Consider the following 22,365-nt stretch of genomic DNA (forward strand, 5'->3'; position numbering starts at 1 on the left):
GTGTGTGTGTGTGTGTGTGTGTGTGTGTGTGTGTGTGTGTAGGTGTGTGTGTGTGGGTGTGTGTGTGTGTGTGTGTGTGTGTGTGTGTGTGTGTGTGTGTGTGTGTGTGATGTTTTGTCTGGTTTACTTCAGCGCAGTAATTTCTCCTTATTTTGTTTGCAGTATTAACCTCGAAGACCAAAACCTTAAGTGGGATGATTTTGATCTCCCAAGGAGTGGTTATTTCCTGCCAACCTGTGATACTCTACATTTTCAACTCAACGATCTTGACGCTAAGCTTGATTTTTTAGAGGTAAGCATGTGTGTGTATGTATTGTATGTGTGTATGTGTGTGTGTCAATGTGTGTGTACACCGTTTCGAATAGGTACACCATATCCCTGTGCATCGTAAGAGGTGATTCAGGGTATATCATTCATATATTTCTCTCCTTGCTTCACCCCCTCTTGTATTTAATAGAAAGTTATTCAAAACCTGAAGACATCTGCTGAACCAACCTTTGACCTATGCTGGGGAGAAGTTGAATGTATACCTCAAGAAAAATGTTTTGTTAATATAAAGATTTTGTTTTCAATATTATATGAATATATTTGCTTTGTATACAACTATTTAATAATTAATTACAAAAAGAGAATAAAGGAAAAAGGACGGGAAGGTGCGTCCCCCACCCTCGATCCCCCCCCCCATCCCACCCCTCCCCTCCCCTTGTGTGTGTGGGGAAGGTGGGGGTGGGATGAGGGGGGATCAAGGGTGGGGGACGCACAGGGGGTGGGGGATGATGGGTGTGGTCTGTGTGGGTTGGGTCTGTGTGGGCGGGGTCTGTGTGGGCGGGGTCTGCATGGGCGGGGTCTGTGTGGGCAGGGTCTGTGTGGGCGTGGCTTATGATTTTTATTTATTTATTTAATTTTTTTATTATTATTACCACTAATTAAATTAGTTCATCTGGGTGGGGTGAATAGAAATGTTGTTTGATGAATTATTAGCTTTGTTTTTTGTAATTCTTGTGAATAAAATGCCCCTAATATTTCTTCCCCATTCATATCATATAATTTGTAAGTCCAAGGGACTGTATCCATTATATCAACAATTTTAAATAATTCATTAGTCCACCTCTTTGTATAACCTTTTTCAAAATGGCTTTTCCATTTGTATATTCTTACCATATCACCAACTTTGAACTTGGGTTTTCTCAAATTAATCTCCTTTTCATATTCTAATTTTGTGAATGTTTCTGATGGTTTTGATTTTGTTGATGAATGAACTGTATTATTGTAATTATCGACAATATTCTGGATTAAATACACCCATTGTTGAGAACCGAGTTGTGTGAATTTTTTATATAGTTTCTCTTTTAAAGTACGATTAAAACGCTCAATAACAACTGCTTTTCCTTCATTAAAGGTGCTGTATAATTTAATATCCTCCCCCTTCAGAAATTTCATAAATATTTTGTTATAGAACTCTGTTCCCTCGTCAGTCCATAACTTCTTTGGTTTTCTTTTACTTTTACAAAATATTCCACTGAAAGCTAACATAAGAGTATTACCCTTTTTGTTTTTCAATGGAACAACCCAGGCAAATCTACTCCTCAAATCAATAACGGTTAAAGCATACCTGTATCCCCTGTCATGATTCAATTCGATTAAATCAGCGGACCATATGTGGTCGGTGTATTTAGAATAAACTTTCCTTCTTTTAAACTTTGTGATTATAGGTTTGTGTAATTCATTAGCCAAAAGCTCCTCAGTCTTGATGACATCATTGGAGTCTAATAGTTTTTTTAGGGTGAATAACCAAGACCAAGTTTCAATTTGACACTTATCATTTAAAAAAAAATAAACCGATCAACTTTCTCTCTCAATGTAGGATTTTGTATCAAAGACAAATTATATAACATTTCCCTGTCTGCTTCATGTTTTTCATCCAATGTAGTGGTATTCCCATAAGCAATATCATGCTTCATACACACTTCATCAACCATATTTATAGGTTTAGACCAAGGTTTAGGATTGTCAGCCTCATCTAATCTTTTATCTAGGTTTGTTCCAGGACCACAGAACGAATATCCAGGTAGATGTAGTTCCCCAGGAATTCCAGTTGTTGTGAATTTACTTCCTGACAGAAACTTTTGTATGTCTCCTCCTCTTTTAGGTGAGATGAATTGGCACTTTTTAGAGCCACACACTTGACATATTCCTTTTTGATAAACTCTATTATTTTTAGGTTTAACATACAATACACTTTTAGATTTAGTTTTCTTTTTACATTTAAGACAATAACTCATATTTATTTATGAGAAAAAGCCATACATAGTGTCAAAACCTTTTTGGTTTTCAACATACACATTTCTATCTTAATTTTTAAAACATAAAGAATCCATAGGAATGCCTTCACTCTGTCCTCCATTTATTTACAAATAAAAACTAACTAAAGTCAATAACACCAACATCATCAACCACATAATCTTTTCCTTCTTCTTCTTCTTCTTCACCACTTTCTCGTTTAAATCTCCTCCCTGAAATTGAAGACATTGATGTTATTTTTGAAACCATTATCTTCAAAAGAGTCATTAATTCTTTATTTTCCTCCTCGGTGCGTTGAGATTGATTTATTTGCTGTAATACACTCAATCTTTTACGAATCTCACTGATTTCCATCTTTTTACATTTTTCCTCCCTCTCTCTTTGCTCCCTTTCCTCCCTCTCCTCCTTCTCCTTCTCCTTTTTCTCCCTCTCTGCCTTCTCCTTTTTCTCCCTTTCCTCCTTCTCCTTTTTCTCCCTCTCCTCCTTCTCCTTTTTCTCCCTTTCCTCCTTCTCCCTTTCCTCCCTCTCCTCCTTCTCCTTTTTCTCCCTCTCCTCCTTCTCCTTTTTCTCCCTTTCCTCCTTCTCCTTTTCCTCCCTCTCCTCCTTCTCCTTTTTCTCCCTTTCCTCCTTCTCTCTTTCCTCCTTCTCTTCTTCAACTCCTTCTTCATCCCTTGCTACCCTTGAGTTTGAGCCCCAAAGAATATTATACATATACTCATCTGGATTTTGAGATATTCTTGTATCTATAATTATTTTTCTCATAATAAGATACCAATAAGATTTGTTGACGATTTCTAAAAGAGTTTTATATTTCATAACTTTGAGAAGTTCATTTTTATTTAATATTTTAAACAAGTCTCTATTTGTGGGTTTAACAATATCAGTATAAGGCCAGTTTTTAATGACAAAATTTCCATGTATATGCTCCAAATCATGAGGTATGTAATACCGAGCGCCCTTTTCTTGTAGGTATCCCTGAATACAAAAATTATAATTCTCTTGTAGTCTTCTTCCTGCCATTTATGTATCAGAAATATATGTGAGATTAATATTATGACAGGTAATACCACCCCATCTTCCCACTACCAAATCGGTTTGTATTCCTCGGCTTTCTATCCTTATCTCATTACCTTCCTTCTTTGTCATGCTAACCATCGCTATACTCTCACATATTTTTCTTTTCTTAAAACCATGTATTTGTTGTTTATTAATTGTACTTCCACATAAATCCTTATCCTCACCAAGCGGATAATATTCTTCTTTACGAGACTGATTAAAATCATGTAGGTCTTCTATGTTTATTGAAAAAGACCAATTATACCCTAAATCAGGCATATCATACCCCCATTTATTAATTCGCATATTAACTATATGTCCTTCTTTATAAAATTCAATTGTAAGCAGATAGTTAAATTGAATGAGGAAAGGTGTATGGTCAGTATAACCAGGTGTTGTGGTTGTAAATTTAACTTGTTTAACAAAACGTGCTGTTTTATTTAAAGATATATATTGTGATAAATCACTGAATCTAATAAAGTCATTCACATCTGTAGGGTTTGGATAATTGATTAATTTATGAGTATTTTTCATATTATTATTTTTACTTATACTATATTTTTGTCGTTCAGCCTGTGCCTTTGTATAATAATTTGACAAATCAATATCCCGAGAGGATTCTCCAAAGATAGAACCATCTTTTCCGACATAAGTCATTTATATTAGATTTAAAATGACATCATAAAAATTTTCATTATTGTTGAGTTCAAATAATACATATAAACATAATTGGCCACAACATTTAGAATTAATTTCTTGAACTTGAAATGTTTGATAAACACCATTCTGTAAGAATTGTATTACTTCATCAGGTGGTGGCATACCATAACTATCAAAATAATATTTATCCTGACTATTATGAATACAAACCCAATGAGAACCATTCTGTGTGTCTAAATTCATAATAATATTCTTTGTATTATTGGACAACTTTGTTAATTCATCTCTCATACAAATAACCACATTATCAATTTTTAGTTTTTTACAATATTTAGCAAGTTCTATATTTGATGTTGTATTCTTTCCAAATTGTTTAAACCATTTATCCATTTATTTATGAGAAAGATATAACCCATTACCCCTTTTAGTTAGTTTAACACCCGCTTGAGCGATAGAGGAAAGCATATCTCCAACTAACAATCTAGCTTTATCAGGTAGACTTTCAGGTTTTTGAGCAAAATCTACAATTACACCACTTCCACTAATTTGTTTCTCCAACTCCTTGTTATGTCTTTCCAATTCTTTTTGAGCTTTTAGTTGTGCCTTCCTTTCGTTAGCAGTTTTTACCGCTGCTGAAATACCACCAGTCAATGCTCCCGCCGCACTTAAACCAACAAATAAAGGAATTAGAAACGGGAGAAATCCTCCCTCTTGTATTGAATATTTCTTTAACATAGGTTTTGTCATTTTAATTTTAAGTGATCCAGCATCATTTAGTGTTTTTACCTGCTCTCTTGTGAGTAAAACATCAATTCTTACTGCTCCTTTTCTTTGAATTGTATTAACATTAATAATACAAGGCTTTTGATTTTGAATACAAGATGTTAATTTATTAAGATTGATTTGATTAACATATACCGGTTCTTTCCGACTCATTTATTTATGAGAAAAAACCTATGTGATATTAATCATAACACCATTATCTGTATTAATCTGTAATTCTGTTTCCTCCAAAAGCAAACAATAAGCATCAACTTCTTCATTCTCTCCTCGTTCAATGTATAGAGAAGTATCCACTCTATTAGACTTTATAGTTTCCTTTTGAGAACTCAGGTCAATTGCGTAGATTGTATAAAGTTTTTGAAACGCAACCATATCCAAAATAGGATCATTATTACCGTTGCTTTCACACACCTTTTGGTAAGACATGTAGGCTTCCGCATAATCATTTTTTTCCCAATCAATTTCCAATCTATCTCGCGGATAAAATGTGCCATCAAGAGAAACCCGAAGTTGTTTCACCTTAGCATTATCACTCAGCGCATTATTCTTATCAGTACCTTCATCTCCATCTGGTTTCTTAAAAATGAGCCATAGGTATCGTGGCTTTCCTTGAAGAACACCTAAATTCCAAGTGTAGGTAGTGTGTTCCAGTTTAACGTGTTGACATCTTCTTTTAAGGTATGATACTGTTGTGGATATGAGAATGTTTTTTTATTTTGTTGTTGTGGTAAAATGTTGTTGTAAAAGGTTGTTGTAAAATATCACCCCTCCTCCCTCCGTTTGTGGTTGTATAAAGGTCAAAGGGCGTTTCCGTAGTTAGTCCATAAAACATACATGCAGGACACGATATATCCTTTCTTTTGACAGTTATATCCTTATTATGTGTATTAGCGTAAGGCTGTGTCTTCCATTAATTGAAATACTCCATTGCACCAGTGAAAGAGATAGATTCCCTTCATTCCCATTCCCAAAACCTCCATTCCCCCTCTCGTCACTGCTGAGCCCTCGATTACCAATTACCTCCGATCCAATTGCCGCCATTAACCACGAGGCATTGAGTCGGAGAAGAAAGGCGTGTCGCACCTCGTCAGAGGGGAGGAGGGGCGCGCCCGCCCGTCGTCATCCAGGGCGGAGCCCGAGGGTCGCGCGACCAACCAGGGCCGAGGTGAGCACCCCCGATGGGCGTGTCCAAAGCGCCGGGGGCGTGATCGCTGGGGGCGCTATAAAAAGCGCAACCGGAAGTGAGTAGAGAGAGATGCACTCTGGGTTGGACTGAGTCGGTCGCAAAAGAGAGAGAAGGGTTGTTGAGGGAGAAGAGTTGGTTGAGGAGTTGGTTGCAAGGTTGTTGGTTGCGGTGAGGAGTCGGTGGTGAGGAGTGAAAGAAGCAAGGAAGAGTTGAGGGTTTGGACCAGACAAGTCCTGAGAACGTAGCGGACAGAGGCCGCAGCCGCAAGACCACCCAACCGCCAAAGGGGGCCTGAACGGCGGTTTGGAGCAGGGCCAAAGAGGAACGGCGGCTGCTGAACGCGCCGGTTGTGCTGCGGGACCCCCCCTTGGACCTCTCCCTCTCCCTCCAGCCATCCACCTTCTGCCATTCCTGGCATCCCCCGCGTGAGTCAGCGTTCTGTTTGTTCTGTCCTGGGATAAGTTAAGCCTGTAGGTAAGCTAAATTTGCACTGTGTCACCTGCGTCTTATGACTATGTGTTGTAAATAAAACTTGATTGCCCCTTTTTGCTTGTGTGTGTAAATAATAAAACCCATTACTCGTCTGTACGTCTTCTCGTTTTATTCCTTTTCCTCTTTGCATTCGTCGTTTTTGTCTTTTCCCCTCATTGAGCAGCTGCGGTGCGATCCGGCCAAAGTCTGGGTGAATCGGGTGAGTTTTTGTTAGGTCGCGGTTTTAAACCACCGCTCGGTCTATAACATCATAACCGCGATCTGTAACAATTGGTAGTCAGGAGATGGGATTCGAACCTGGGACTAAATTTATTTAGCCCAAATTTTGGACACCAATTGTGTTAGTACTATAACAATTGGTGTCTGGGAGTGAGATTCGGGGCCCGAACCAAATTTTTAAAACATCTAGAAAAAAAATTTTGGTCAAAATTACGAGCTGCCGAAATTGTTTTTTTTTTAAAGCAAAACCCGAATTTTGAAATCGCGCCATGGCTGTTCAAGGCGACGGGATGCCGGTGGGAGAGATAGACGGGGTAGAATCGACCCAGGACTTAGGAAAAAAAATGGTGGAGGAGAGTAAAGAAGGTGTGGTTGAGGGTGTATCAGGTGCACAAAATGGCGTCCTCACGCACGTGGGTGAAGCGGCACCAAATTTTGCCGCGCCCGTGACCGTACCACTACCAGCGGGCTTTGATGTGGGGGACTTCATGGCGCAATTCACCGAGATGCTGAGAATAGAGGGGGAGAGATTGAGTAATAAAATGGAGGCTCAGAGTGAGCAAATCGAAGCAACAATAAACGGAATGAGGGCCGATAGGAAGGAAAGGGAGCAGAGGGACAGAGACCGCAAGTTGGGCGAAAGGGTCCCAGGGGTGCACGAGGAGGTAACGCGAGTCGAAAAGCGCTGGTTGAGCGAAGCGGAGAAAAGCGCGGGTACAATGACGGGGGTAGAAATCGCGACACGGGGTTTGCGAAAGCCGGCGACCGCTGAGGTAGAGGAGGGTGTTTTAGTAAAGCCAGCGCCAGCGGTCGCCGAGGTTAATAAAGAAAAAGCAGTAGCGGGAATAATTAAAATTGAAGAGATGACGGAGGTAGCCCGGGAATTGCAGGGAGAAATGGATTATGTACAAAGTCCCTGCTCACATCACGATGCTGTGCTTAACCCGAATGGAAGTTTGCAGGTTCGCGTGGAGAAAAGGATCCCCCAGGTGAGTCGTGCTGTATATTGTGCGGGTAGATTTTGCAGGAGGATGTTTAGCGACAAAAGAATTTTCGCGCGCTTGGGATCGAGGAAGCACCCGGGCGTTGGTGAAGGGTCCCGTGTGAGTGGAAATGGCACGCGTGTGAGGAAAAAGTGTGCGTCGGCGAGTGGGTGTGTTATAAAGTGTGGGAGTGAAACCGAGTGCGAGCGAGAATGCATGTCGGTGTGTACGGGGTGTGACACAGGGAGTGAGAGCAATACGGAGGAAGTAACGAGAGAGTGTACACCTGTGGTGAGTGTTACAGAGGATGTAACGAGAAAGTGTACGTCTGTGGTGAGTGTTACGGAGGAAGTAACGAGAGAGTGTACACCTGTGGTGAGTGTTACGGAGGAAGTAACGAGAGAGTGTACACCTGTGGTGAGTGTTACGGAGGAAGTAACGAGAGAGTGTACACCTGTGGTGAGTGTTACAGAGGATGTAACGAGACAGTGTACGTCTGTGGTGAGTGTTACGGAGGGTGTAACGGGAGAGTGTGCGCGAGAGGTATGGTGTGTAACAGAGAGAGCGTTGGTGGAATGTACGGACGGCGTTGGAACGCCAGGTTTTGTGAGGGTGAAAGGGGTAGCGTATGCTTGTAAGCATGCAAGTGAAGCATCGATGTTAACCGGTTTAGTGGTTAGAGCGACGGATAGCCGATGCGAGCACTCGGTGCGAGGGGTGCTTGGTTGGGTGCGAGGCCCGGCGTCGATCGAAGCTGCGTCGTTTCTCTTCGAAGCGTCGTTGCCGATTCGGGCTTGGCCCCGCCCCGCACGGTCGAGTCCGGGCTTTGTCGGGCGAGGCGACCGGTCCGGTTCGAGGGCGAGTGGGAGGAAGCGGAACGGTGCCCCCTCGTGGGGACGGGGTTCCGACCGGGGGAGATGGAGCCATCGGGCCCGGGACCGCAAGGTGCCGCGCCGAGATGGTGCGTGGAATCTCGGTCCAACCAAACCACCTCCCTTGAACCGAAAGCCGGACGGATTCAACCTGCAGGCAACCAAACCACCCGAATTCATTGCTCGGCTTTACGAAGCCGAGTTTAATGATGTCATGACGCACCGAGGCTAGGATATAGCGGACTGTGATGATGGTGATCGTGATAGTAATAGTGTTTTGGGCCCAAAATTAGAGAAAAACAAAATTTGATGATTGGCAAAGGATTGGCAGTAATGATTGGCAGATGATGAGTAGTGATTGGCAAATTTTTGATTGGTTGGAATTTAGGTGTACAAAATTGATAGTGAGAGACCCCCGATGTGGTGGGATGGCAAATCCACCATCCCTCACAGACGTGGGGCAAAGGAGCTATAGTTTATGGGGTGTATGGCAGTGAAAACTAGCCCGGGTGGGTTAGGTTATATTGTAGGGATCTAGAAGAGATTGACATTAGGTAACGTTAAGGTTAGTTAGTGACTGATACCTGTAGTGGGGACGCAGGTAGATTAGTGTGGATGATAATGACGTGGGAGCGCAATAGTTTAAAGGGACGACTGGGAAGCGCAAGTTTCAGAAGGGAGTAGTTAGCTGAGATGATGCCGTGTGTGTGAGGATTGAACAGGTGAGAATTGGACAGGTGTGATTGCACAGGTGTGCAACTGAACAGGTGTGTGGAGCAGTGTATGAGGGAGTAGTGGTGATTGTGTGTTGTGTTGACCAACTGGTCCAGGAAGAGGAGGAGGGTGCAGGTGGCACCAGGTAGGATTGCACAGGTGTGCAACAACAGGTGTATGTGGTTGTATGGAATAAATGGTATGGAGTAGTGGAATGGATGGTAGTGGAGTGAGAATGGTGGAAATTGTGGAGTGGAGTGGATGGTGCAAAGGTGTGAATGGGGGAAGAGTGGACCCCCATCACGGATACCCGGGGCGGGTAGTGTAAGTGTTAGGTAGAGGGTACAGGTAAATTGTAGTTGGATATTGGCATCTGTGGTGCGGGTGACAGAATGGTATGTGGATGGGTGCGTTGGTGTTGTGGAAATGGCTGGGCGTGTAGCCTGTTAGTGTGTGTAGTTGGTTGGGCGCTCCACCACTGTGAGGATGTCGGCCAGGTGAGGCCGCAGGTGGGCTCTGGGAGCCGGTAGTAGTTGTTGTGGATGGGGCCCGAGGATCCGGAGGACGGACCCGGGTAGCCCAGTGCCAGAGGGCACCGAGTGGGGTGACAGAGCCAGGAGGGGCCTGCCCCAGTTAGATAGGTTAGGGTGAGGAGCTAGGTAAGCTCGGGTGGCAACTGCAGTGGTGGAGGTGTGCAGGTGGGTAGACCCACTGGGAGAGGTACACGTCGCAGCCCAGAAATTGTGCTAGAGCACCGGGAGATGAATCGGGGGAGTGAGACCCCAAATTGAGAAGCACCACAGTTTGGCCAATGGGAATTGGTTTTTAGAACCCATAGTGTAAGAGGGCCAATGGTTTGGCCGGAGAAAGAACCCGGGTAGTGTAAAGTGTGTTAAAATCATTTAGAGGATAGTTAGGATGAAGGATCTCCTCGCACCATCTGCATCCACTCACCTGAGGTGACAGGTACTCCACACCATGCCATGTTTAATTATTTTTACTGTGCAAATGTTTGGAATGTGAGACGCATCATGACGTGGGTGTGACATTGTGCGTAATTCCATCTCTTCCTCCTTATGAGGATTGATGATGAATTGATGATGGCAAATTTTTGAAGTAGAGGGATTGTGGTGACGAATTTGGTATAGGGGAAATATGGGGAAGACGTGACAGTAGTGACGAATTGGTAATGTGTAGATTTTGTACATATGGCGTAAGGGCAAGGGTAGGCTAGGTGACAGGGGGGTGACGTACGGTAGGGACGAGCTTTCTCACTTCGCCCTCCGTACGCATTTTGCCTTGCATTGCCTTTTTGACGTGTACCCTTGAGACCTTACCCCTCGCTCATCTGTCTTGTCCCCCCTTTTTGTCTCCCACATGAGGACCTGAGCGCCGTTGGGCGCCGAGGGGAGCGTGCGTGGGTCGGCCATTGTGCGCCCGAAATTCCCAGAACCAGCTGTCTGCATCGATGCACCACGTTATGGACCACATGTCAGTGGCCGAGCACCACTTATGGACCCCATGGGTTGGGGCAAGGCCCCTCTGCTGGAACCGGCCATGAGGGCCCGAAATCTTGCTGGCGGACCTTGGCCACAGGGCACCGATGCCCCACAGGTGAACCACACTAGTCGGCCCTGTGGGCCATAAATAAAATCAAATAAAAAAAGGACACATTGGGCACACTTTATTGAAAATAGGCCGCCAGTAAGCAAAGCAAAAGAATGACAACATCTGGAAGAACAAATAATAACCAGCAGAGGGAGCCGAAGAGCAAGAGATCACCTGCAGGGTTTGGGTTTGTTGGATTTATTTTATTGATGAACAGTGGTGACTGCACTGATTGGTGCTTGAGGGTGTGTTGGTGCGTTATAGGTGCTTTCATGGTGCATTGATGCAGAGCAGACTGTCCTCCCCCCAGAAAGAACAATTACAGGTCCTGGGTTAGTTTTGTAAATAAAAATAGCGTCAATTGTAAATAATGCTTCCCACCGTCAGTGTGTAGTTTGAAGACCATTCCGCAATTCGGTTAACTGTGGGCGTAAGTCTGTTAGGCAGGGTGCAATGGAGCAGCGGGACACATTTATTTATGTTTTAAAACTGTCGCACTCAGGGTCAGGCTAAAAGTAGAGGGAACTACACCTACATGCCACACTAAGGTAAAAGTAATAGGCCCGGGACGTGCCTAAGGGGAGGAGGGTGCAGTGTTGTGGATATGAGAATGTTTTTTTATTTTGTTGTTGTGGTAAAATGTTGTTGTAAAAGGTTGTTGTAAAATATCACCCCTCCTCCCTCCGTTTGTGGTTGTATAAAGGTCAAAGGGCGTTTCCGTAGTTAGTCCATAAAACATACATGCAGGACACGATATATCCTTTCTTTTGACAGTTATATCCTTATTATGTGTATTAGCGTAAGGCTGTGTCTTCCATTAATTGAAATACTCCATTGCACCAGTGAAAGAGATAGATTCCCTTCATTCCCATTCCCAAAACCTCCATTCCCCCTCTCGTCACTGCTGAGCCCTCGATTACCAATTACCTCCGATCCAATTGCCGCCATTAACCACGAGGCATTGAGTCGGAGAAGAAAGGCGTGTCGCACCTCGTCAGAGGGGAGGAGGGGCGCGCCCGCCCGTCGTCATCCAGGGCGGAGCCCGAGGGTCGCGCGACCAACCAGGGCCGAGGTGAGCACCCCCGATGGGCGTGTCCAAAGCGCCGGGGGCGTGATCGCTGGGGGCGCTATAAAAAGCGCAACCGGAAGTGAGTAGAGAGAGATGCACTCTGGGTTGGACTGAGTCGGTCGCAAAAGAGAGAGAAGGGTTGTTGAGGGAGAAGAGTTGGTTGAGGAGTTGGTTGCAAGGTTGTTGGTTGCGGTGAGGAGTCGGTGGTGAGGAGTGAAAGAAGCAAGGAAGAGTTGAGGGTTTGGACCAGACAAGTCCTGAGAACGTAGCGGACAGAGGCCGCAGCCGCAAGACCACCCAACCGCCAAAGGGGGCCTGAACGGCGGTTTGGAGCAGGGCCAAAGAGGAACGGCGGCTGCTGAACGCGCCGGTTGTGCTGCGGGACCCCCCCTTGGACCTCTCCCTCTCCCTCCAGCCATCCACCTTCTGCCATTCCTGGCATCCCCCGCGTGAGTCAGCGTTCTGTTTGTTCTGTCCTGGGATAAGTTAAGCCTGTAGGTAAGCTAAATTTGCACTGTGTCACCTGCGTCTTATGACTATGTGTTGTAAATAAAACTTGATTGCCCCTTTTTGCTTGTGTGTGTAAATAATAAAACCCATTACTCGTCTGTACGTCTTCTCGTTTTATTCCTTTTCCTCTTTGCATTCGTCGTTTTTGTCTTTTCCCCTCATTGAGCAGCTGCGGTGCGATCCGGCCAAAGTCTGGGTGAATCGGGTGAGTTTTTGTTAGGTCGCGGTTTTAAACCACCGCTCGGTCTATAACATCATAACCGCGATCTGTAACAATACATTTAGTGGTTTCTTTGAGTTAAGTCTTCTATTTAACATCTCTTCCGTTTTAAGATTAGGAGTATATTCACTAATATACCAACACAAATCATTAATAACAAATTTATTATTATCACCAAAAGCATTTTGAGCCCCAAAAAGCAATCTATTTACATTATCATTCCTTTGTAGTTGAAATCTAATTTTAAGCCCATACAAAACTTTATCATAATCACAAAATCCAAATATACCTTTAAGAGGTACTGCTACGGTAAAACTATTCTCTGCTTTTGTTTCATCATTATACATTGCCTTCCTTTGACTATAACCAGGGTCAGCATTTGTTCCCGTTGACATATCAGGAATAAAACCTTCAACACTCTCTTACCCATTCTATCACTAAACGAATATAGTGTAAATTTCATCATTTCAGATGTAGCAGAGACATAATCAACCGCTTCAACCTCTTGTGTTCCAATATACAGGCGAACACTATCAAAAATTTTCCAGAAGAAATGATTTACGAGTGTAGCATTAGTATTATTCGCAGCCTTAGTGAATTTAAATTTACACAGCAAGAAACTATCAGCTATATTCAAGTAAGTTTGTTGATTATTTATTTCAAAACTTTTTGTTCCGTTTGAATTCCAGTCTGTTCCTGTTATAGCATTTACCTTAAAATAGTCTTCCTTTTTAGTGGAGTTTGAAATGATAATCGTATCATCCAACTCATAGATACTATCAATCGCTTCCATACTTGTATTTATATAGCATTAAAATTGTTGAAACCCTGACCCAAGTATTTTAATGATTTTTTGTCGTTCTTGTGAAGATAGTTGAGTTTTACTTTTTTAAATTTCTTTGATTGCTTGTAATTTATGAGACTCCTTTTGAGCATCTTTTATACTCTTTATAGCACCCGCAACTGAGCCCATGGCAGAAGCAGTTGAACCAATTAGGTCTTTATGTTTAAGAATGGTTGAACCAATACCCATTAGAGTATCAATTATCCCATTTCCTTTATTTCTAAATTGATGTCCCACACCACGTTGTCTCTTTGGTTTATAGTATCCTCTACCAAGAAACATACCTTCACCCTTATAGTATGGTGAAAGGAACATTCCATCCCCTGTAATTATTTTATAATTTCCCAACTCGTGTTTTCTCACAATAACCATTATTTATTTATTGAAAAACTTCAAGTAGGTGAATTCTGATGGATATAATTTCATCATTAAAGGATATCATACGATTATCTTGGTCGGTTATCCTAAAATTTACTCTGTATATGGTTTTTTCCTGACACAGGTAAATAGACAAGATTTTTTGGTTCCATATTAAATTTATAACCAATCGGGGTTGAGTATGCGCTGAATGAAAATATTGTATTTGTTCTTATTCCATCGTTGTAAGCACCATCAATCAAATCACAATGAATTAATACTGAATTTATACCGGAGGATATTTGAATGACATTATCACTGTAAAACGTCCCGTTAGTTTCAATCTTTTTTGAAGAGAAACCCAATAGCTCTCTAAACGATTTTTCAATCGTGAAATCAACTTTATAATTATTTTTAAGTTTCATAGTTGATTTTGAAGTGTGTTGTTGAATATCTATTACAATATTTTTTGGTTCATCACCTTGTTCTTTCATAAGGCGAGAGACTTCAGAAGATATTTGAGAAATCTCGTAAGCTCTGGGTGAAACGGTTATAGTTTTATATCCACTTCCTGGATTATAACTAAACTTGTTGTTTTTCTCTGTGATATTAAACAAGGTATTATAAGTTTCCATCGACAATAAAGATGCCTCGTATTCTTTTGTGGGGTCAAGTTGTAGTGGGTAAGGGAATGAAGCTGTGTAATCACTCGTTGTGAAATTAAAACTAAGAATTGTGCTTCTCATCTTATTTAATATCTAATAAAATATCTTTGTATTGACATTTATTAATTATTTTCATATTCATCAACTGATCTAAAATGGCGGATGCTTCATTAAAACAATTGTTGTTTCCAGCCTTCTTACTACCTAACAACAATAATAACCTATTAACTAATTGTGATGGGTCATTTGGAAGAAAACTAACACCCGAACCAAGCTTACTTAAAGCATCAATAATATTGTTACGGACCGCGGATAAGATGATGGTTTTGCCGAGCGGAGGCCCCGCGGCCCTAACAGTTACCCCGACTAACCCGATTCCTGAACGTTGGCCGGATCGCGCCACAGATATTCAATATGGAAAAGACAAAAGCGACACGGATGTGAAGAAGAAGAAGAAGAAGACGAAAAAAAGGTTGGAAATACTACTAAATTTATTCCTACTATATACACGCTCAAAGTAACCAAGGAAGAAGGAAAGATAAGAAAATAATATACAGAAGAATTAGAGACACAGTGCAATTATTACCTTATACAAGCTTAATTAAATACCCATGGACAAGACACACAGAACAAACTCACATACACAAAAGGATGGAAAGGCAGGAGGTGGATGGCTGGAGGGAGAGGAAGGTCCAACAGGTCCTGCAGCACGATCGGCGCGTTTTGCAGCCGCCGTTCCTTCGCGGCCCTGCTCAAAACTGCCGTCCAGGCCCCAAGCTGCTGTTGTTGCTGCTGTGGCTGTTGCTGCTGCGGCTGTGTGGACGTCGCGTGCTCTTTTCAGGACTCGTCTGACTCGTCTGGTCCAACCACTCAACTCAACAACTTGCACGTCTCCCTGTCCAACTCCTCCAGGCTTCTTGCTGTTAACTCCTTTTCTTGGTCCAACGTTGGCGAGCAAGGCGACGAATAGCAGGCTTTGTGCTTCCCTGGATGTTCTCCGGCAGTACCTTGCGCACGCGCTTTTATAGCGCCTCCGGCGATCAAGCCGCCGGCCTTTAGGACACGCCCCTAGGTGTGCTCACCTCGGCCCTGGTTGGTCACGCGACCCTCTGGCTCCACCCTTGATGACGACGGGCGGGCACGCCGTCTTCCCCGACCCGAGCACATGTTCAATGGTGGTTTTGGAGGGGATGTAATTGGCAATCGAGGCTTGGCAATGATGAAAGGGGAAAGTGAAAGGAATCTACTATATTTCACTTGGTGCAATGGAGTGTCATCTTAATGGAAGACAAGGCCTTACCCTAATACACATAATAAAGACATAACTATCAACCAGGGGGAAATCTATGATTGGCTAACGTGTATGCTTTATGGAATTAACTACGGGAACGCCCTTTGACCTTTATACAACACTGGAGGCAGGAGGGTCCAGAATAAAGCAATATTGCACAACAATTTACTATCCAATACAACACAAAAAAAAACAACATAATCCTCATATCCGCAACACTGCACCCTCCTCCTCTTAGGCACGGCCCGGGCCTATAACTTTAATTTAGTGTGACACGTAGGTGTAGTTCCCTCTACTTTTAACCTGACCCTGAGTGCGACAGTTTTAAAACATAAATAAATATGTCCCGCTGCTCCATTGCACCCTACCTAACAGACTCACGCCCACAGCTAACCGAATTGCGGAATGGTCTTCAAACTATACACTGACGGTGGGGAGCATTATTTACAATGACTCTGCTTTTATTTACAAAACTAACCCAGGACCTGTGATTGTTCTTTCTGGGGGGAGACAGTCTGCTCTGCATCGACGCACCATGAAAGCACCCAAAATGCACCAACACACCCTCAAGCACCAATCGGTGCACAGTCATCATTGTTCATGAATAAAAATAAAAACAACAACCCCTAACCCTGCAGGTGGTCTCTTGCTCTTCGGCTCCCTGTGCTGGCTATTATTATTTTCCTGGTGTTGTCATCTTCCTTTGCTGGCGGCCTATTTGCACTATTAAAATGCACCCAACGTGTCCATTTTTATTTATTTTATTTATGGCCCACAGGGCCAACTAGTGTGGGTCACCTGTGGGGCATCGGTGCCCTGTGATCAAGGTCCGCCAGCAAGATTTCGGGCCTTCATGGCCGGTTCCAGCAGAGGGGCCATGCCCCAACCCATGGGGTCCATAAGTGGTGCTCGGCCACAGACATGTGGTCCATAATGTGGTGCATCGATGCAGACAGCTGGTTCTGCGAGTTCCGGGCGCACAATGGCGGACTCACGCATGCTCCCCTCGGCGCCCAGTGGCGCACAGGTCCTCATGTGGGAGACAAAGGGGGGGAGAGACAGATGAGCGAGGGGTAAGGTCACAAGGGTACACATCAAACAAGGCAATGCAAGGCGAAATGCATACGGAGAGTGAAGTGAGAAAAGCTCGTCCCTTCCGTACGTCACCCCCCCCTCCCCCCTGTCACCTACTCTACCCTTGCCCCTACCCCATATTTACAAAAATCGACACATTTACAAATTCGTCACTACTGTCACGTCTTCCCCATATTTCTTCTATTCCAAATTCGTCACCACAATCCCTCTAACCAAAATTTGCCATCACCCAATTCATCATCAATCCTCATAAGGAGGAAGAGATGGAACATCAAGCACAATGTCACACCCACGTCATGATGCGTCTCACATTCCAAACATTTGCATCAAAAATAATAAAAACATGGCATGGTGCGGAGTTACGTCACCTCAGGTGAGTGGATGCAGATGGTGCGAGGAGACTTCAATCCTAACTATCCTCTAAATGACTTTAACACACTTTACACTACCCGGGGTCTTTCCCTGCCAAACCATTGGCAATCTTACTCTATGTGGTTTTAAAAACCAAATTCCCATTGACCAAACTGTGGTGCTTCTCAATTTGGGGTCTCACTCCCCCGATTCATCTCCCGGTGCCCTTGCACAATTTCCGGGCTGGGTCGTGTAGCTCTCCCAGCAGGTCTACCCACCTGCACACCTCCACCACTGCAGTTGCCACACGAGCTTACCTAGCTCCTCACCCTAACCTATCTAACTGGGGAAGGCCCCTCCTGGCTCTGTCACCCCTCAGTGCCCTCTGGCACTGGGCTACCCGGGTCCATCCTCCGGATCCTCGGGCCCCATCCACAACAACTCTACCGGCTCCCAGAGCCCACCAGCGGCCTCACCTGGCCGACATCCTCACAGTGGTGGAGTGCCCAAACCAACTACACACACTAACAGGCTACACGCCCAGCCATTTCCACAACACTAATGCACCCATCCAAACACCATTCTTTCACCCGCACCACAGATGCCAATATCCAACCACAATTTACCTATACCCTCTACCTAACACTTACACTACCCTCCCCGGGTATGCGTGATGGGGGTCCATCCTTCCCCCATTCACACCTTCGCACCATCCACTCCACTCCATAGTTTCCACCATACTCACTCCATGACCATCCATTCCAATTCTCCATATATTCCACACTCCATGTATTCCACACCACCATTCTCCATACACCTGTTGTTTCATACCTGTGCAATCACACCTGGTGCCACCTGCACCCTCCTTTGTCCCTGGACCATTTGGTCAACACAACGCACAATCACCTTCTCTCACTCATACACTGCTCCGTGCACCTGTTCAGTTGCACACCTGTGCAATCACACCTTTTAACCACACACTTTTCACAACACACTTCTGAATACACCTCCAACGCACCAACTGCACCAACACACGGCATCATCTAATCTACCTGTTGCCCTGCTAACTTAGTGCTCCCCGTCTTCCCTTTAAACTAAGCACATACCACGTCATTATCATCCACACTAATCTACCTGCGTCCCCACTACAGGTGTCATTGTCACTACCTAACCTTAACGTTACCTAAAGTCATCTTCTCTAGATCCCTATCATTATATCCTAACCCTCCTGGGCTAGTTTTCACTGCCATACACCCCATAACTAGTGCTGCTTTGCCCCCTTGTGAGAGATGGCAGAGGTGCCATCCCCCCACATCGGGTATCTTTCACTATAAATTTTGCACATCAAATTTCAGCCAATTCTATTCACTTTTCTAAATTTCGGATCAAAAACACTATCAGTATCATCATCATCGTCTGCTATATCCTAGGCTCGGTGCGTCATGACATCATTAAACTCGGCTTCGCAAAGCCGAGCAATGAATTCGGGTGGTTTGGTCGCCTGCAGGTTGAATCCGTCCGGCTTTCGGTTCAAGGGAGGTGGTTTGGTCGGGCTGAGATTCCACGCACCATCTCGGCGTGGCACCTTGCGGTCCCGGGCCGGATGGCTCAATCTCGCCCGGTCGGAACCCCGTCCCCACGAGGGGGCACCGTTCCGCTTCCTCCCTCTCGCCCTTGAACCAGGCCGGTCGCCTCGCCCGACAAGGCCCGGACTCGACCGTGCGGGGCGGGGCCAAGCCCGAATCGGCAACGACGCTTCGAAGAGAAGCGACGCAGTATCGATCCGCGCCGGGCCTGGCATCCAACGAAGCGCACCGCGCCCCGAGTGCTCGCATCGGCTATCCGTCGCCCTAAACGCTACCCCATTCAACGTCGATGCTTTACTCGCATGCCCACACGCACATGCGACCCTTTTGACACTCACAAAACCCGGCGTTCCAACGCCGTCCGTCCATTCCACCAATGCACTCCCTGTTACACACCACACCTCTCGCGCACACTCGCCGTTCGCACACTCCCCTAACACACCTCGTGCACCATCTTGCGCACTCTCCCTCGGTACGTACTCCGTACCACTCACCATGGGCATGCACCCTTGCATCCACCCACTAATGCGCTCAGATTGGCTCTCCCACACCCGCGCCACGACCAACTCAGGTGTGCTTCCTCGCACACGTTCCACCACCACCTTACTCTCCGTGTCACACTCACCCTCGCACGTACACTCCGTATCGCTCTCACTCCCTGTGTCACACTCCGTACACCCCGACGTGCATTCCCGCTCGCACTCGGTATCACACTCGCGCTTCGTAACACGCTCACCCCTTGACGCACACTTTTTTTTCACACGCGTGCTATTTCCACTCACACCGGACCCTTCACCAACGCCCGGGTGCCATATTGACCCCAATCGCGCGACTATTCTCTTCGCGCCAAACCCCCTTTTACAAAATCTCCCGGCACCACATGCAGCCCGTCTCACATTCGGGGTTCTTCTTCCTCCCTGCACCAACACCTGCAAATCTTTATAAGGATTAATGAGCACAGCATCGTGATGTGAGCACGGACTTTGTACAGTTTCCATTCCTTCCTCCGATTCCTGGGCTACCTCCGTCGTCTCTTCAATTTTAATTATACCCACTACTGCTTTTTCTTTATTCCCCTCGACGACCGCTGGCTTTAATAAAACACCCTCTTCTACCTCAGCGGTCGCCGGCTGCTCCATAGCCCGGGTCGCGATCTCTACACCCGTCATTGTACCCGCGCTTTCCTCCGCCTCGCTCAACCAGCGCTTCTCGACCCGCGTTACCTCCTCGTGCACCCTTGGGACCCTCTCGCCCACCATGCGATCCATGGTCTCCCCACATTTTTGCATGCGGTCACCCATTCTGTCCCCAATTTTGCCGATTCGCTCCATTTTGCTTTCTAACCCCTCAAATTTACTGTCTATCTTCCCAATTTGGGCACTGGTACCCCTCACCTCGTCCCTCATTGCCCCCATCATTCTGTTTTCCATCCCTTTGAAATTATCGTCTGTTTTTACCATAAAGGCCATCATCTGTTTCATAAACAGGTCCAAATTCATTGGCATCTCGGGTTCGGCTGCCGCGACCACGGGCGCGGCTAAATTTGGTGCCGCAACAACCATGTGCGCGAGGACGCCATTTTGTGCGCCTGATACCTCCTCAACCACCTCCTCATTGCTCTCCTCCATTTCCTCCCTGTGGTCCTGAGTTACCCCTAACCCCTCTTCTAGTTCCCCCACCGGCATCTGATCGCCTTGACTAGCCATGGCGTGATTTCAAAATTCGGGTTTTTTCGAAAACAAAACAAATTTCGGCCGCTCCAAATTTTGACCACATTTTTTTCTAGATGTTTAAAAAATTTGGTTCGGGCCTCGTATCTCACTCCCAGACACCAATTGTTACGGACCGCGGATAAGATGTTGGTTTTGCCGAGCGGAGGCCCCGCGGCCCTAACAGTTACCCCGACTAACCCGATTCCCGAACGTTGGCCGGATCGCGCCACAGATATTCAATATGGAAAAGACAAAAGCGACACGGATCTGAAGAAGAAGAAGAAGACGAAGAAAAAAAGGTTGGAAATACTACTAAATTTATTCCTACTATATACACGCTCAAAGTAACCAAGGAAGAAGGAAAGACAAGAAAATAATATACAGAAGAATTAGAGACACAGTGCAATTATTATTACCTTATACAAGCTTAATTAAATACCCATGGACAAGACACACAGAACAAACTCACATACACAAAAGGATGGAAAGGCAGGAGGTGGATGGCTGGAGGGAGAGGAAGGTCCAACGGGTCCTGCAGCACGATCGGCGCGTTTCGCAGCCGCCGTTCCTTCGCGGCCCTGCTCAAAACTGCCGTCCAGGCCCCACGCTGCTGTTGTTGCTGCTGTGGTTGTTGCTGCTGCGGCTGTGTGGACGTCGCGTGCTCTTTTCAGGACTCGTCTGACTTGTCTGGTCCAACCACTCAACTCAACAACTTGCACGTCTCCCTGTCAAACTCCTCCAGGCTTCTTGCTGTTAACTCCTTTTCTTGGTCCAACGTTGGCAAGCAAGGCGACGAATAGCAGGCTTTGTGCTTCCCTGGATGTTCTCCGGCAGTACCTTGCGCGCGCGCTTTTATAGCGCCTCCGGCGATCAAGCCGCCGGCCTTTAGGACACGCCCCTCGGTGTGCTCACCTCGGCCCTGGTTGGTCGCGCGACCCTCTGGCTCCGCCCTTGATGACGACGGGCGGGCACGCCCGTCTTCCCTGACCCGAGCACATGTTCAATGGTGGTTTTGGAGGGGATGTAATTGGCAATCGAGGCTTGGCAATGATGAAAGGGGAAAGTGAAAGGAATCTACTCTATTTCACTTGGTGCAATGGAGTGTCCACTTAATGGAAGACAAGGCCTTACCCTAATACACATAATAAAGACATAACTATCAACCAGGGGGAAATCTATGATTGGCTAACGTGTATGCTTTATGGAATTAACTACGGGAACGCCCTTTGACCTTTATACAACACTGGAGGCAGGAGGGTCCAGAATAAAGCAATATTGCACAACAATTTACTATACAATACAACACAATAAAAAAAACATAATCCTCATATCCGCAACAATATGTTTCTCCTTCTCATTCTTCTTACTTTTACCAGCAACAGAAACTCCATAATCAAGTGCGTTTAGCAACTCAATATACTCTCTATCTTCCTCTCTTTCTATATCAAGCGGTTCATCAAAATAAGGTGAATTAGCATGTCCATCTTTTGTAAGAAGAAACATTAATCTTGGGGTTAATTCAACATTTGGTTGGTCAGAACTTAAGAACACCAATATATCATTAAATATCAATAACTTTTCTTTCACAAGATGGAACTGTGCTGGTTCTTCTGTTGGAATGAGACCTGCTCTGGTTTTTGAACCCTTCAAATATTCATTGTTTTGAAGAGCTTCTACAATATAATTGGAACGTTTATTTACCTTCTCAAGATGCCGAAATATTCCTTCATCATCATATTCTAATTCTCCAAGTTCTTGCTCTGTCATTTGACTAAAATCTTTGAGCATTTG

The sequence above is a fragment of the Myxine glutinosa genome, chromosome 4 (assembly GCF_964187855.1).
Source record: "Myxine glutinosa chromosome 4, kmMyxGlut1.1, whole genome shotgun sequence".
Taxonomy (NCBI): domain Eukaryota; kingdom Metazoa; phylum Chordata; class Myxini; order Myxiniformes; family Myxinidae; genus Myxine; species Myxine glutinosa.